Source organism: Triturus cristatus, chromosome 7, assembly GCF_964204655.1.
Source record: "Triturus cristatus chromosome 7, aTriCri1.1, whole genome shotgun sequence".
NCBI lineage: Eukaryota > Metazoa > Chordata > Amphibia > Caudata > Salamandridae > Triturus > Triturus cristatus.
The window spans coordinates 37304270-37318917 of NC_140590.1; the positions used below are offsets into that span (position 1 = coordinate 37304270).

The following is a 14648-nucleotide window of genomic DNA, read 5'->3' on the forward strand; positions in this document are numbered from 1 at the left end:
GAAAAAATGGGCAGTGGGGCACACGGGAGCGGGGAAACAGAAGCGAGATGGGCAAAAATGGGCAGCGGGGCACAGGGGAACAAAGGCACACGAGCGGGGAAACAAAAAGAAAAAAAATGGGCAGTGGGGCACACAAGAGCGTGGAAGCAAGAGCAAGTTGGGCAGCGGGGCACACGAGAGCGGGGAAAACAGAAGCGAGATGGGCAGCGGGGCACACGGGAGTGGAGAAACAGAAGCGAGATGGGCAGCGGAGCACAGAGGAGCAAAGGGCACAGGACACTGGAGAGCGCAGGTGGAGCTGCGGCGGGGGGGGGGGGCCTGACCTACCTGGCATAATTCATTCTGTTTCATGTTTGGCTATCCATTGTCTTGTTTTTGATGTTTAAATACGCAATTATTTTTATAATATCTCATTGTACTGAAGTCTACGGCTGTGTGACTTGTTATAGGTGGTTTTACTTAATGTTGTATTATTTGTCAGTCGATTATGTATATAAATGATATCTTAATTGTGTCTTTTTGTATATTATTCACGGCCCTGAAGAAGTTCAAATCTGTTTGAATGAAACGGGTTGGCTGGATGTTCTTATGTATGGAAAAATGCTTTTATGAAACAGAAGAAGAATAAATATATCTTGAAAGATTACTGAGAATCAGTGGACTATCATATTTCCGGGTGCACCATTCCACGAATGATTTGATTTGATTTCTGCTGGGCAGTGGTACCTAACAACAGCAGGTACCGTAACAGAAGTGCAGGGAGTCAAAATGTATTGGAACTTTATGGGAGGTGTGCTCTTCTGAGTCTGCCATTGGGATCTCTTGGATTGTTTATACATCAAATTCTGAGATGTTAACCACGTGATATTATTATAAATAAAGTAGGAATATTAGTATAATGGGAGCCATTAAAATTATTTTCAGAAACATTTATGTTTCTCAGGTTTGCTTCATATTGTATCTTCTGAAACTCATTCTATTTCTTATGGTTAAGATAACATTTGCCTCAAACACAAAATAGCGCAGTCTCTCCAACACGCCTTGCGAGGCTCCTATATTTAGACGCAGCAGAAGAACGACAAATTAATCTTTCTACTTCTTTTCAGATAATATACCTTGTCATTGAATTCCTCCCTAAATGTATTCATCTTAATATTTGACATAGGAAACAAACAGTTCACTGCATTCACTAATGCTTAAAATAGGCATTCTATTATTAAGTGGTCTTGGCCGAGGCGTCTCTGAGAATGATTAGACAAGAGAGCGTTGCTATAAAGAATGAGAGAAGGTCGGAGGAGAGAAGAAGGGCAGGTGTAACAGAAAGAGAAAGGACATTGGAAGCATCGATATCATCCACAGATGTACAAGAGTAGGCAGACATTCCCAAGGACTGCCTGCACAATATCTAATCATCATTTGAGAGCATAAATGTCTTACTCTTTTTAGGTCGAGTCTAGGCAGCGCTTGCCCTGTCAGGCGATCTGTTGTATGTACTTTGTGGGGTCTGGCTCCTCCCACAGCTTTGGATTGGCTTTTGTCTGTGTCATTTCAAAAATGGTAGCCTGCAATTGGCTAATGTTCGATGCATGCCCCACCTTTTTTCTCTAGTTAACTCCCATGGAGTATTGTCCCAGGAACGAGCAGCCATGCGCACGCTGCTTGCATGCCTTTTTTTCTAATGTAAGCAGCATCAGAACTGACGTCAGTGTGATTTTGTGCATTGAGAGACTCAACTGTCATATAGAGACAGACCTATAGGCGGGCCACTGCAGACATCAAGTTTCAAACAGCTCTGCTAGCTCCCGCCGCTGCCCAGCACCTGGATTTATGAATACGTGCGCACTGCACCCCTACTGAGGTCTCACGTCCTTTCCTGCACCGGAGCGAGCTTCTTTTATATTTTAGTTGCTCTTAAACAAGATGTTTAATTGCTATTTTAGGCTGACACATGGTTGTGCATCACCCTCTTGACATTGACAGGGCTCGATTGGCTTTATGTTTGTTTGGGCATTCAGAGCGGGGAAGACAAAATCTTGGGCCCAGTCCCATTTGAGTGCAGTGCCATTCTACACAAAGATGGCATCTGGGCAGGACCACACCAGGGGTTTTCACTGCAGGATGGCACTGAAGGGGTGGGGCAGAATGCAGAAGGCAAGCCGGGATACGCGTAGGCCCATTCACTTCCGGTTACTACAACAAATGCTAGGGGCCCTTGGGGAACTCTGCTCATCAGAGGAGAACCAGCCTTTTTTGGGGCATACAGAGTGAACAAACTAGTAGCCCCATCAGTGAGGTACGTGGGGAATGCATAAATACAATGGGCCGACGTTAGGTTTGGGGAGAGCCACATGGACATCCTACTGCGGAGGTCTAAGATGGACCAGACAGGTAAAGGAAGGTGGACCCGTCTGTATTGCATAAGGGACAAATCATGCTGCAGAGTGTGCCTGTTGCGGGAGTACCTGGTAAATACAGATCCTAGAAAAGGGCCAGTACTCAGGCACAAAAAAGGGACATTCCTGAGCCACTTCCAATTCATAGCAGTAATGAGGAAGGCCCTGGAGGTGGCGGTGGTCCAACCCAGGGTATTCGGGTCCCACTCCTTTCGGATCGGGCCGCAACCAAAGCGGCGGGCCTGGGTATGGGCAGCGAACAAATTAAGGGGATTGGGAGTCGGTCGTGTTCAAACGCTACCTACGCCCCACCTCGTACTAAGACGGGATTTTCTCCATCCCTCCCGCCCTCCCCACTTTCTAGGTCCAGCCGCTCGGCACAGAACAGTGTGGTTCGTGGGACATTCTTACGTCAACCGGGCACAGCAGTTGGCAATAGCCAGACTTGAATTCGGCGGGATCTGGCTGCGGGACACTGAGGTGGTCTGGATGAGCCGGTCCGGGATGAAATGGGAACAGTTACTGCCCACGGTGCGGGAAGCAGTTGAGAGAGGTGGCCAACCGGACGCGGTAATAGTCGACCTGGGAGGCAACGACCTGGCCACATTGGCAGGAGGGCCTTGCTAATGAAAATGCAGGCAGACTTAGCGACCTTGGCAAAACTGGTGCGCCCCGCCGATATAATCTTCTCGGAGATAATAGTGCGGAAATCCTGGAGGGGGGAATAGACCTTGGGGCGGTGGAGAAATCCAAACGCAAGCTGAACATTACCATGACGAAAATATGGAGGGCCAACGGTTGGGGCTTTGTAAGCCACGGTTTCATAAATCTGAGGTCGCCAGGCTACCACCTGGATGATGTGGTGCACCTAACAGGGGTGGGGATGGATATGTTCCTCCTAAACATTGTGGGGGTGCTAGAACTATTGGGTTTGTCTTAAAGCAATGGGGAGCGCAGAGGGGCAAAGGGGGGGCTTCCTCCGATCGGTTAGACCATAGGTAGCGTGGCGGTAGACAACCTAGAACGATAGGAAAGGAAGAGAAATTGATAGAAGTGGATGAAAGGCTCACGCAGTGTCCTTAGGATGCCTCACGGCAGGGACACTGAGGAAGCGAACAGTGGCCTGTAGCCACGGAGAGAGTAGATGGAACGCTCCCGCAGGGCCCTTGGGATCGCTTGCGGCAGGGGTACCAAAGGAGCAAGACTTAGAACTCAGCCGAAGGCTGAATAGTTGGGACGCTCACATGGGGTCCTTGGGATGCCCCACGTCAGGGACCCAGAAGAGCAGGGTGGGGCCAGTTTGGCGCAAGCAGGATGGCACTTGTGGCCCGGGCGATTCAAGACGGACCCACCAAGTCGGTAGCAACTTGCAGCCTAACCCCTTGGCAACAGTGGCCGTGGTATTGGGGCCCCACCCCCCAGAATGTGATCTGTCTAAAAAGCAGATGACAACCCAAATTAACTGATTCAACAATGATGTATGTATCAACATCTGAAGCAAATGTATGAGATGTTAAATGTGTAATAAACTGCAACCTTTTTTGTAACAAAGCAAGTTGTCCATGGTGTATGTTATGGTTAAAGGGCGCAGTTGGAAACTGAGGAGGGGGAAGGGGAGGCAACTCGCCGCCTGGGAGGGATATAGAGTTTCCATCTACATCAGTGGCGTCCTTTTATAAGGCATTGTTTGGGGTGTTGCTCTTGTGTTATTCTTTGTGTCTGCCTGGGATTGACACGCGGGAGAGGAAAGGCTCTCTGGCGGCAGCCCAGACAATCACCGGATGCGCCGGCGAATGAGCTGCTAACGGCCCGACTCCTGCACTCTCACTCCCAGCGGCTTTCATGGGACTAGCGCCAGTCTTATGTGGGCCTCTTCTGTCTGGCGCACACGGCTTGAGGGTTTAGAATCCGCAACTGCTCACAATTACCAAAACAAGTTAATGAAACACATTTTAGTTCAGCTAGGGGGGTTTAGAGAAGTAAAAGTTGTTGTGTTTTCCATATTTCACGCCTAGCCCATTTCCTGATGTGAGCAAGAGTGCTGTGTGTCCATGTGTTGGTTAGGTGTCGGGGACAAATGCTTGGTGGGGTTTGCCTGCTACCCCCACACACGTTCTGCAACACTACACTCCTCAGTGTTTTTATTGGAGTCAGGAGGGCTAGATTCGACCAGCAAGTTATGCTCAATGTGTTTGCCTATTGCTTAGGCACACAGGGCCTCATTTATGAAAAGTGACGCATCACTGCGTGAAAACATTGATGCGTCACTTTTCACTGTGCCCTCTCTGCGACTCCAATGATGCGTCATATTTACAGTATGACGCATCATGTCGCAAGGAGTCACAGATACGTCAGTATTTCTGACGTATCTGTAGGCGCAAAAGTGACGCATTGCTGGAGTGTGTCACGAAAGTGATGCAACTCCAGCAATGTGTCCTTTCACATGGGGCAAGCCCCATGTGAAAGGGCCTGCGTCAGTCTTACGCCTGCTGTGAGGCAGGCGCAAGATATTGACACATTTGCACCCTAGAAGTGGCGCAGTGAAATCTCGTAGATTTCACTGCGTTACTTCTACGATGCTTGCTTACGTGGGAACGCCCACCCTGCATACATTATACCTGACGCAGGTATAATGTAGCGCAGGGGTTTACAAAGTGACGCATCTACCTAGATGCATCACTTTGTAAATATGGTGCAACAAGGTCCAATTGTTACGCCGCTGATGCGTCACAAAAAGTGACGCACCGGCGGCGCAAAAGTGACGCAAGGACTCATAAATGAGCCCCACAGTTTCCAAAGCCCTCCTTGTCAACTAACTGTTCATAGTTGCTTCTAACTGCATCTAACTACAGGCTGAGAAGGGAAAAGAGACAGCACAGTAAGCTGAAGTTGGCTTTATGGCGATTTGGTTACCCAGTTATCAGTGCTGTCCTGTTGACCTCTGCCATAGACCACAAAACGCACAGCAAGTGGCACATTTATTTTACAAACTGGAAATGGCTAGTGCGTGCCTCCCTGCAAGAATGGGGGGAGAGGGGTCGCCCGATCATGCTCAGATTGTCACACATCCATGCACGAATTGTAGTGCAAATCTCTCAAATTAACCTCCGTGGGAGCAGTTTCCACTCAAGGCAACAGAGTCTGAGAGAGGATCATTAAGAGGGCCTTTGTCTGCAGGTGAAATGAAACCCTTAGACTTGCATTATTGCCCTTCATGCTGAACTAAACTGAAAGCAAAGGTCGTCATCACTAAGAACTGTAGATGAAATCCTTTTTTGGGAAACGGGCGTGGACGCCCAAACCGAGGTGCTGGTGCATGGAATCATGGATATGGAGAACACGCTACAGGAACTTGGGAGTTTGAGAACTGATATTGTTTCGCTGATTCAGGGTGACTCAAAACTGGAAATTCTGGAAAATGAGATCTCGGATTTTTGGAGATTCCTTCCAGTGTTAAGTTAATTAGCTTACAGAGCATGGCTGTGGTCCACATTGTGGCATCCTGGCACTTGTAAATCAGGTCAAGATCGGACCAAAAGCTAAATGTTCATTTTTTTCTATCACAGGTTATATCGAGGAGCCTGTCAATGTCATGGAAAGAGAATCCCACAGTATGGCCACTAAGTAAGAGCGGGAGCTGCTACCAGACCGACAAAGCTGCAAATGGGAAATCGTCAGAAGATGTTCAGATGATAGAAGCAGGAAGTGTCAGCTTAGGGGGGGCGTGGCTAGGCGCCCGTAGGAGATGGCGGCGTTCGGGTGACGGCTCCGTCCGAACCGGAGGATACCGGCGGTTCGCGCACCTGTTTCCAGTAACGGAGGGAAGCCCCTTACACCGGAAGATGCCAGGCTCACTTTCATTCCCCTTTCGTTCCTAGGGCACAGCTATTTTGGACTTTACAGCCCATTTTACCTCCGGTCGCGGCTTGTCATCGGCCGCGACCGCCAGTTTGTTTATTTTTGCCCGCGAACGCTTCAGCAGCGCATCCTAGCGCGCATGGGATTCCTGGATGCCTCGTTCGCACTCAAATGACCCCAGCATCCTCTGAGGCACAAATGTGGCGGATCAATATTCTAAGGTGACTTTTCTTTATTTTTCTTCATGGTTCTGACTGGAATTTTTGGCTCTCCTCATACACGGCGGCCATTTTATGACTTTAGTCTTTGATACTTACATCCACAGTTTTTGTCTGGCACGCCTCTACATTAATTTGTCCTTTGGAGCTTTTTTAGTCGATCGTTGAGATCATCTTGCATGTTTTGACTGGAATTTTCACCTCTCCTCATGAAGAGCGGCCATCTTTAGGACTCCACTCTCCAACACCTATGAGTCCTACTTTTCGGCCTGGCATATTTCTGTATTAATCTGCTTTCTGATCCTTTTTTGAGTCGGGCAATAGGATATCTTAAGACCTCACGCTCCATAGGCGTGCTGATGGCGGATTGCTCCAGCAGAGTTCAAAAGCGCAATTTCATTAAAAATTCCAAGTTATTCACGGCACTAGCCCATTTGGAAGCTTCAACTGAGATGACGTCGACTGCGGACACCCCCTCACAACCCTCAGCAAAAGCGAACTCTAAGAGGTTAAAAAAGGACCCCCCTTCGCCTCCTAAGTCCTCTTCGCCCATCTCTATGGAGTTACTTCTCGAAGAGATACGGGCCTTGCGCCCTTACATGGAAGAGACTAATGCTAAGTTGCAGATTCTCACTGACAATTGGGCTTTGATGGATGAAAGAGTATCGTCGGTGGAGCGTGATGTCTCTTCTCTTCAGGACTCTGTGTCCAAGGTCTCCCACATGCACACGCAGATTTCCTCTCTTCAGAAGCAGGTGGAGGACCTTGAAAATCGCAACAGGCGCAACAATCTCCGTATATACGGCTTGGTGGAGGGTTGTGAGGGAAATGATCCCATCAGCTTTTTCAAGTCCTTTCTCCCGAAGCTTCTTCACCTACCTGAAGACACCTCACTAAATATCCAACGTGCCCACAGGCTTGGTCGAGCTTCCTCCTCTCCTTCCACGTCAACGAAGCCTAGAGGTGTAATAATGTACTTTCTAGAGTACACAGACTTGTTGAAAGTCCTCTTAGCCGCCAAAGCCTCCCCTCGCCTCACATGGTCAGGCTCCACTTTGTTTTTTGTGTAGGATTATGCCAGGACCACTGCAAACCGCCGTAAGGCCTTCCTTGATATGAGACCTGACCTTCGCTCCATTGGTGCCAGATATGGGCTTTTTCATCCTTGTCTATTTAAGGTCACTCATAATAACAAGACTACGACATATGAGGATCCAGCGCGCCTTCGAAGCTTCCTGAACTCTTGTGGTCAACATGACATGGAGACAGCCGGTCCCTCTTCCCACCCACCATGACTTGTTTCTGTAGTTGCAATTTGATCCTCTAATTTGTTCTGCTTTATTGCCTTCATTTTTGCAGGTTCTTCAGATTGTATGACTTCTAGTTAAGATTATATTTCTCATTTTATCATCTGATAGTGTTGTTTCAGTTCCTCAGTTGGTCACATGATTCTTTCTTATCTTCGTTGTGTTCGAGTTTCTAGCCATGTTCTTTTTCTTCCTTCACAGATCATTGTTTTGCGTTCCGTTGTGTTATCTCTGGTTGGACGTCTCCCTCATCCCGATTGCCCTGCCTCTCCCAGTTGGCCCTACCTCCCTCCCCTCATCTCCACATGTGTTTCCGTTTGTTCCCAGTTCCTGATTGTATTTTTCCCATGCTACCCCTCGTAAGTACTCTTCATTCCTTATTTATCATGTTTTTTTACGTTCTATGTTTTCTTATCTCACCTTTCCCCTCGTTGTTTTCAGATTTATTGGTGTCATTACCTCTTCCATGGTTCTTCTCCACTTCTCTTTCGCCATTCTTTCTTCTCCTCATTATATATTGGTTCTCTTGCTTGTATTCATCTTCCTTTACCTATTTGATTCTCCCTCGGACCTTACTCATCACTATCTCTAAGAATTACTGTATCTTCTTATCATTCTTTCTATTTTCTTGGCTCTTTCCTATTTCTATGGCTGCCCTGGTTCCTCTCTCACTTTTTCTTCTACCCCTGTTCCATCACGTTAGTTCTCACCTTACTCTCTTTTTCTCCTGTCCCCTTACTCGCTGCGAGACATTTCCTTGCTGTCCTACCTTCCAATTGATCCACTTTTTGATTAATCCTTAATGTCAGTTCGAATTGTTTCCTGGAATGTTAAAGGTCTGCATTCTCCTATCAAGAGACAAAAAATCCTCTCTCATTTAGCCAAATTGAATGTAGACATTGCCTTTTTACAAGAAACCCATTTGTCTGATGTTGAGGCTGCTAAACTTAAGAGAGGCTGGGTGGGTGCTGTATTCTCATCTCCGGGTGACGGTAAGAGAAACGGGGTGGCTGTATTAGTTCGTAAATCCTTTGGTCATTTGCTCCTGACTTCTGAATCAGATCCTGAAGGTAGATGGTTGTACGTCAAACTCTCCTCAAAGGGCGCCCCTCTCTCCCTTCTTAATATCTACGCCCCTACTGGTGGTGATCAGATTTTTTGGCGTGCAATGGCCTCCCGTATCACTGAATATATTGATGATAATTTTATTTTAGCCGGTGATTGTAACCTTCCCTTTGACCCTTTTTTAGACAGAAACTCCAAGGTACCTTTAGTCCCTAACAAATCTCACAAGCTTTTCGCTCAAGCGATATCCCAACATAAACTCATTGATGCTTGGCGTCTCTGCAATCCTACCTCTAAAGAATTCACCTTCTACTCCCCGACTCACCATTCCCAGTCGCGTATTGATTATATTTTCCTTTCCCACCATTTGTCCCAATCCCTAACCCACGCTGATATAGGCCCCATCTTATTTTCTGACCATGCCCCCGTTTTGATAAACATTGACATCTTACCCAAATCCACTGGACCAAAGAGATGGCGCTTTAACAACACTTTACTCCTCGACCCCAAATTCTCCGCCTCCTTTGTAGATTTCACCACAGAATTTTTCACCATTAATGACACACCCACTGTGCCTAACCACGTTGTTTGGGACGCCTATAAAGCAGCAGCTAGAGGTTTTATTATCAGCTTTGTGGCTACCAAACGCAAGAATGCTCGTAAACGCACCAGTGACCTCCTTTGTACGATTAAAAAGTTAGAGCATTCTTTCTATACATCCCATTCGCAAGAAAGTTTGACCATCCTCATTGCTGCTAAGATGCAGTTTAACAAACAATCCACTGAGGATGCTTCATTGTATTTGTTGAAATCCAGTTCAAAATTCTATGGTGGTAAAAATAAGGCGGGGAAGATCTTAGCCAACTATTTAAAAGTTAAACAAAACAAATTGAATATTGAATCTATCTATGATGCTAATTCTGTTTTAAAGCATACAGATGCCAACATTTTAGAGCAATTCTCACAGTTTTATTCCAAACTCTATTCTTCTGAGACGCACCCCACTGCTCATTCTCTTGCTACTTTCTTTGCCACCATCCAACCACCTTCCAATTTCCCTGTTGATTTATCTGCCCTTGAATCACCAATATCCGGTGATGAATTACTCAAAGCACTTCAGTCACTCAAGAAGGATAAGGCCCCTGGGCCAGACGGTTTCACAGTTGAATTTTATCTGCATTTCTCCAAATTGTTGTTACCCAGACTCCACTCCCTTATTGATTCCTTCATATTAAATGGTTCTTCCTCAGGTACATTCTCAGACGCCCACATTTGTATTATACCCAAAGAAGGCAAAGACACCCAGCATTGTAAAAATTACAGACCAATTTCTTTGGTCAACATTGATTATAAACTGTATGCCAAATCTCTCGCCATTCGACTAGACCCTTATCTTCCTGAACTGCTAGGCCCTGAACAATCTGGCTTCGTTAAAGGTCGCTTCATTACAGATAACACCAGACTTTTGTTTAATGTCCTCTCCAAATCCCCACAGTTCCAACACCCACTAGCAGCCATTGCCCTAGACGCAGAAAAAGCGTTCGATAGAGTGGAGTGGACTTTCCTCTTCTCCGCCCTTAAATGGTTTGGATTTGGCCCACATTTCATCTCCTTTATCTCCTTCCTTTATTCCAGTCCTAGAGCGGCGGTTTGCGCCAATGGTCTAGTTTCCTCTTTTTTCAATCTAGGTAGGGGTGTTCGTCAGGGATGCCCTCTTTCCCCTTTTCTTTTTAATTTGGCCCTGGAACCCTTTCTTTCAAAGCTTCGTCAGAATCCCAGCTTACATGGTTTCCAAATCTCCCACACTAATATTAAACTTGCAGCCTACGCAGACGATATTCTATTATTCATGTCTAATCCCGCAACTTCTATTCCCGCATTCCTAGCCGAAGTTCATGACTACTCCCAGATTTCAGGTTATAAGCTAAACAATGACAAGTGTGAGATTTTACCCCTTACCAAGTTCACTTTTAAACCGGACTTTATGGCATCCAATTTTACTTGGAGCCCCTCACACATCAAATATCTAGGTCTACACATTACTCCCTCCCTCTCCGACACTGTCTCGCTGTGCCTCAATAAATGCACCCAGAAATTGTCCGACCTCACTTCCAGATGGCACCCATTATACCTTTCCTGGTGGGGTCGTCTTGATACGATTAAAATGATGCTCTCCCCGTTAGTCCTTTACACCATCTCCAACATCCCAATTCCTATCCCTGCTAAGTTCTTTAAGAAAATTAACACTATTCTCTCTTCCTTTCTTTGGTCCGGCAAAAAAGCACGTATGTCCCTGCTTAGATTGCAACTCCCCAAATCCGAAGGTGGAGTTAATTTCCCGAATTTTCCCGCTTACCACAAAGCATTCCTTCTGCGGCAAGCTTCCCATTGGCTGCAGGACCCTGCTAAGCCGTCCTCCTTATGGGTTGCCATTGAGCGACTTTCTTTATCCCCTTTCACTTTTGCTGAATACCTCTCATTCTCTCGTAAGCCTCACTTTTCCTCCATTCCTATCCACAAGTTTACTGCCAAGCTGCTTCTTTCCACCTCTCCAAGCCCCCCTTCCTCTATAGCAGAGTTTCTCAAATCCACTATCTGGCACAACAATAGTATAACCATCAATCGCAAGCCCTTTTATTGGAAAACCTGGAGACAGAGGGGTTTAATCTGGGTATCTCAACTCTTCTCTAATTCTGATTTCTTATCCTTCTCCGTTCTCAGCCAACACTTCCATCTCCCCCGTTCTTTTGCCTGCAAGTATCTTATGCTTAAAAATGCAGTCATGTCCACTTATGCTCTTCTCTCTAACCCCCTCATGCATACCCATCCTCCAGATCATACCTCACAGCTTCATTCCTTCTTGCGCACTCACCCTACAGCCTCCTCAATATACCACTCATTTCATACGACTCTCGCACCTAGGCCGAAGTCCAAAGTTGAGGAACAGTGGGAATCTGACCTTGCCATCTCTTGGCCCACCTCCCTTTGGGATAAATTATGGACCAAACTTCGCAAGACATCTAGAGCTGCTTCTCTTACACAAACTCTCTTTTTCACATACAACAGACTTCTCTTTTCTCCCCAGGTGTTGAATAAGAGATTCCCTTCTACACCGGATCTTTGTTGGTCCTGTTCTGCTCCTAAGGCCACTCTCTTCCACATGCTTTTCTCTTGCACTCTCACGCAAAATTTCTGGACACTAGTTTGGGCCCAAATCAATGCCATATTCCGCACTACATTTCCCTTCTCTTTTGTCAACATTTTTTTAGGTAGCCTTTCTCCTTGTTGGGATGACACTGATCTTAATACGCAAATTGTTGACTTGTTGTTAGCTGTTGCTTTCCAGCAAATTACCGTCAACTGGAAAAACTTTGCGAATATTTCTTTTAAAGCATGGTGGTACAATGTTTGTTACAATCACAGGCTAGATACTGCTTTTGTGCACCCCCTTAGTTTGGCTGCTAAACGACATGATTTATGGCTTCCTGTAACCTTGTATCTAGATACCTGTGCTAAACGTTCCTCTCATGTTTCACCCATTCAGCAAGAGGTCTCTAAGCCTCCCTGAGTGACATTGCTTTTCATTTGTACTACTCTTTTCATATAAGCTACTTTATTGTTCATTATTACCAGCGCTGCTTTTTGTTACTTAGCCTTAAACTTCTGTTATCCTCTGATTAATTGTATATTTTCATTGCCATGTTTTACTTTTCTCCTCTAATTGAAGATATGTTTGTATTCTTTCTCATGTATTGACACCTTTACTTATTCAATAAAAACCTTTTGAACTTAAAAAAGGAAGTGTCAGCTTAGATAAGGGGCCAATTTCTGATTAAGATGGACTGGCCCAGAGTTATGAATTGCTTGATACACAAAAGCAGGAGATTTGAAAGTAGAGAGTCAGCAGTTAGTGCAGGTTTCTGAGGTTGGATGAGCCTGACATGGGGTGGGAGTTTGAGTTTTGCATACTGTGGCTTTTTGGATAGATCGCAAGCAGTCATTAAGATAATGCTGGAAGTGTAAATAAAGAGCTGCCACAATCCAGTGTGGAGGTGATCAGAACATAGGTTGAGGGTCCTGCACACAACTGGTGGTAGGCACTCAGAGACCTGTTTTTAGAGTTCTAGGGCAAGAAAAAAAGATAACTGCAACTTGATTGACATGATCAAAGAAGGCAAGAGTGTAGTCCAAGAGAAAGCAGATGTTCTGAGCAACAGAAACAGTGAAAAGAGTGAAGACTAGCTCTGAGGGCCCCTAATCAGAAGACCAGCAGGAAGGGTTTTTAACAAAAATGAGGATGTACATCTTGTTGGGATTACATTTTTTTAAATTATTTATATTTTTTTATTGTGAAAGAGCATTAAACACACCTTACATTACAGTTGTTAAAAACACAACCAAGGATTATAACAGTGAGTCATAGGTTAGCCTTTGTTAATCAACTTCTGGCCTCGACAATATTCGCCCTCACATAATCTTGTAGTACATTCAATTGGTCCCTGAATGTATAAGGGAATGTATTGTCTCTCTGACTGGGGCCATGCACGGACTTCTTCTATATTCATTCCATTTGCCCCAAATCTTCCCCTATTTTCCTGGGCACCCTCTGTTCACATAGACTGACTTTTCTGCCATATCCCTCTTCCAGTCCCGTTGGTGGGGTGTCAGACACCCAGTGACGGGCTATGTCAGGTTTCGCTCACATTAGACCTAAGGTAGACCAGGTTTGATCCGCTCGCCCCAGGTTTGTATCCTCCCACACATTTAGGAGGCACCGTTTGGGTGAGAGTGTTAGCTCTTCTCCCACTATTCTAGACATACACAATACTACCGCCTGCCAGTAGTCCTGAACATTTGGACATGTCCATAGTAGATGGTAGAACGATCGCTCTTCCCCACACTTTCTATTACAGGTTGCGTCTGCCCTTCTACCCATTTTCACAAGCGTAACACAGGAGATGTAGGCTCTGTGTAGGATTTTGAGATGCAACAATCTAAAGCGGGCCCTGATGGCCACTTCTTGTGGGGAGGCCAGAGCTTCAGGCCAGTCTTCGTCCTGTAAGTCTGTAATGCCCTGTCCCCAACGGTCTCTAAGGGATAATTCGTTTTTGGTATATGAGCGAGATCGCTCTTAGTGTTAAGTCTTCTTCGAGCAGTCTACATTCCAATGGGGACGCTTCCAGCAGGTCTGACCCCCGGGGCACCGCTGTCTGTATAGCATGTTGGATCTATAGATAATGGAAGTACTCCGTTTGGGCCAGTTCATGTGTTTTTTGTAACTGCTCTAACGTCACAATATCTACCCCCGTGTGCAAGTCCCCCAGTCGTGAGATTCCGATTAAGTCCCATTTGTCAAAGCCCATTCTGATTCCCATTGCACCCAGTTGTTGAGATTCCCAAAGAGGAGTGGCCTTGGCAATTTTATTCTTCCATCCTAATTTGGAGAGGGTTACGTACCACAGGCCGTGGGGCCCGCCAACGAGAGTTGCCGCTGCTCAGTATACAGCTCCTGGAGGTACCCTCTCGGCTGTAGAACCAGCTGATACTTGTATGCAGGTTCCGATAGTGGTTAATGGACCCATTGGTTAGTATTCAATTTTAAGCAGTTTGATGTTATTCAGTCTGCCACTACTGACAAACATGTGCATGGCCTCAGTTACAAAGTAATTGTTTATTCTGCTTTTGTATCCCTTCCATCAGATGTTAATAGCATAGAAACACCCTGGCAGTAGATGGACACATTAATCAAGGGTGGAGATTATTAATATGGAGATAAAATAAGTCATGGTGAGCAGTAGATTGAGGGG

At 45.9% G+C, this 14648-nt stretch overlaps 1 protein-coding gene across 1 annotated transcript in view; it reads right to left on the minus strand.

Annotated features, from left to right (window-relative positions):
• The window catches only part of LOC146808751 (cell adhesion molecule CEACAM5-like), a 460313-nt gene that overhangs the window by 140894 nt on the left and 304771 nt on the right, over positions 1 to 14648 (minus strand). The window lies entirely within an intron of this gene.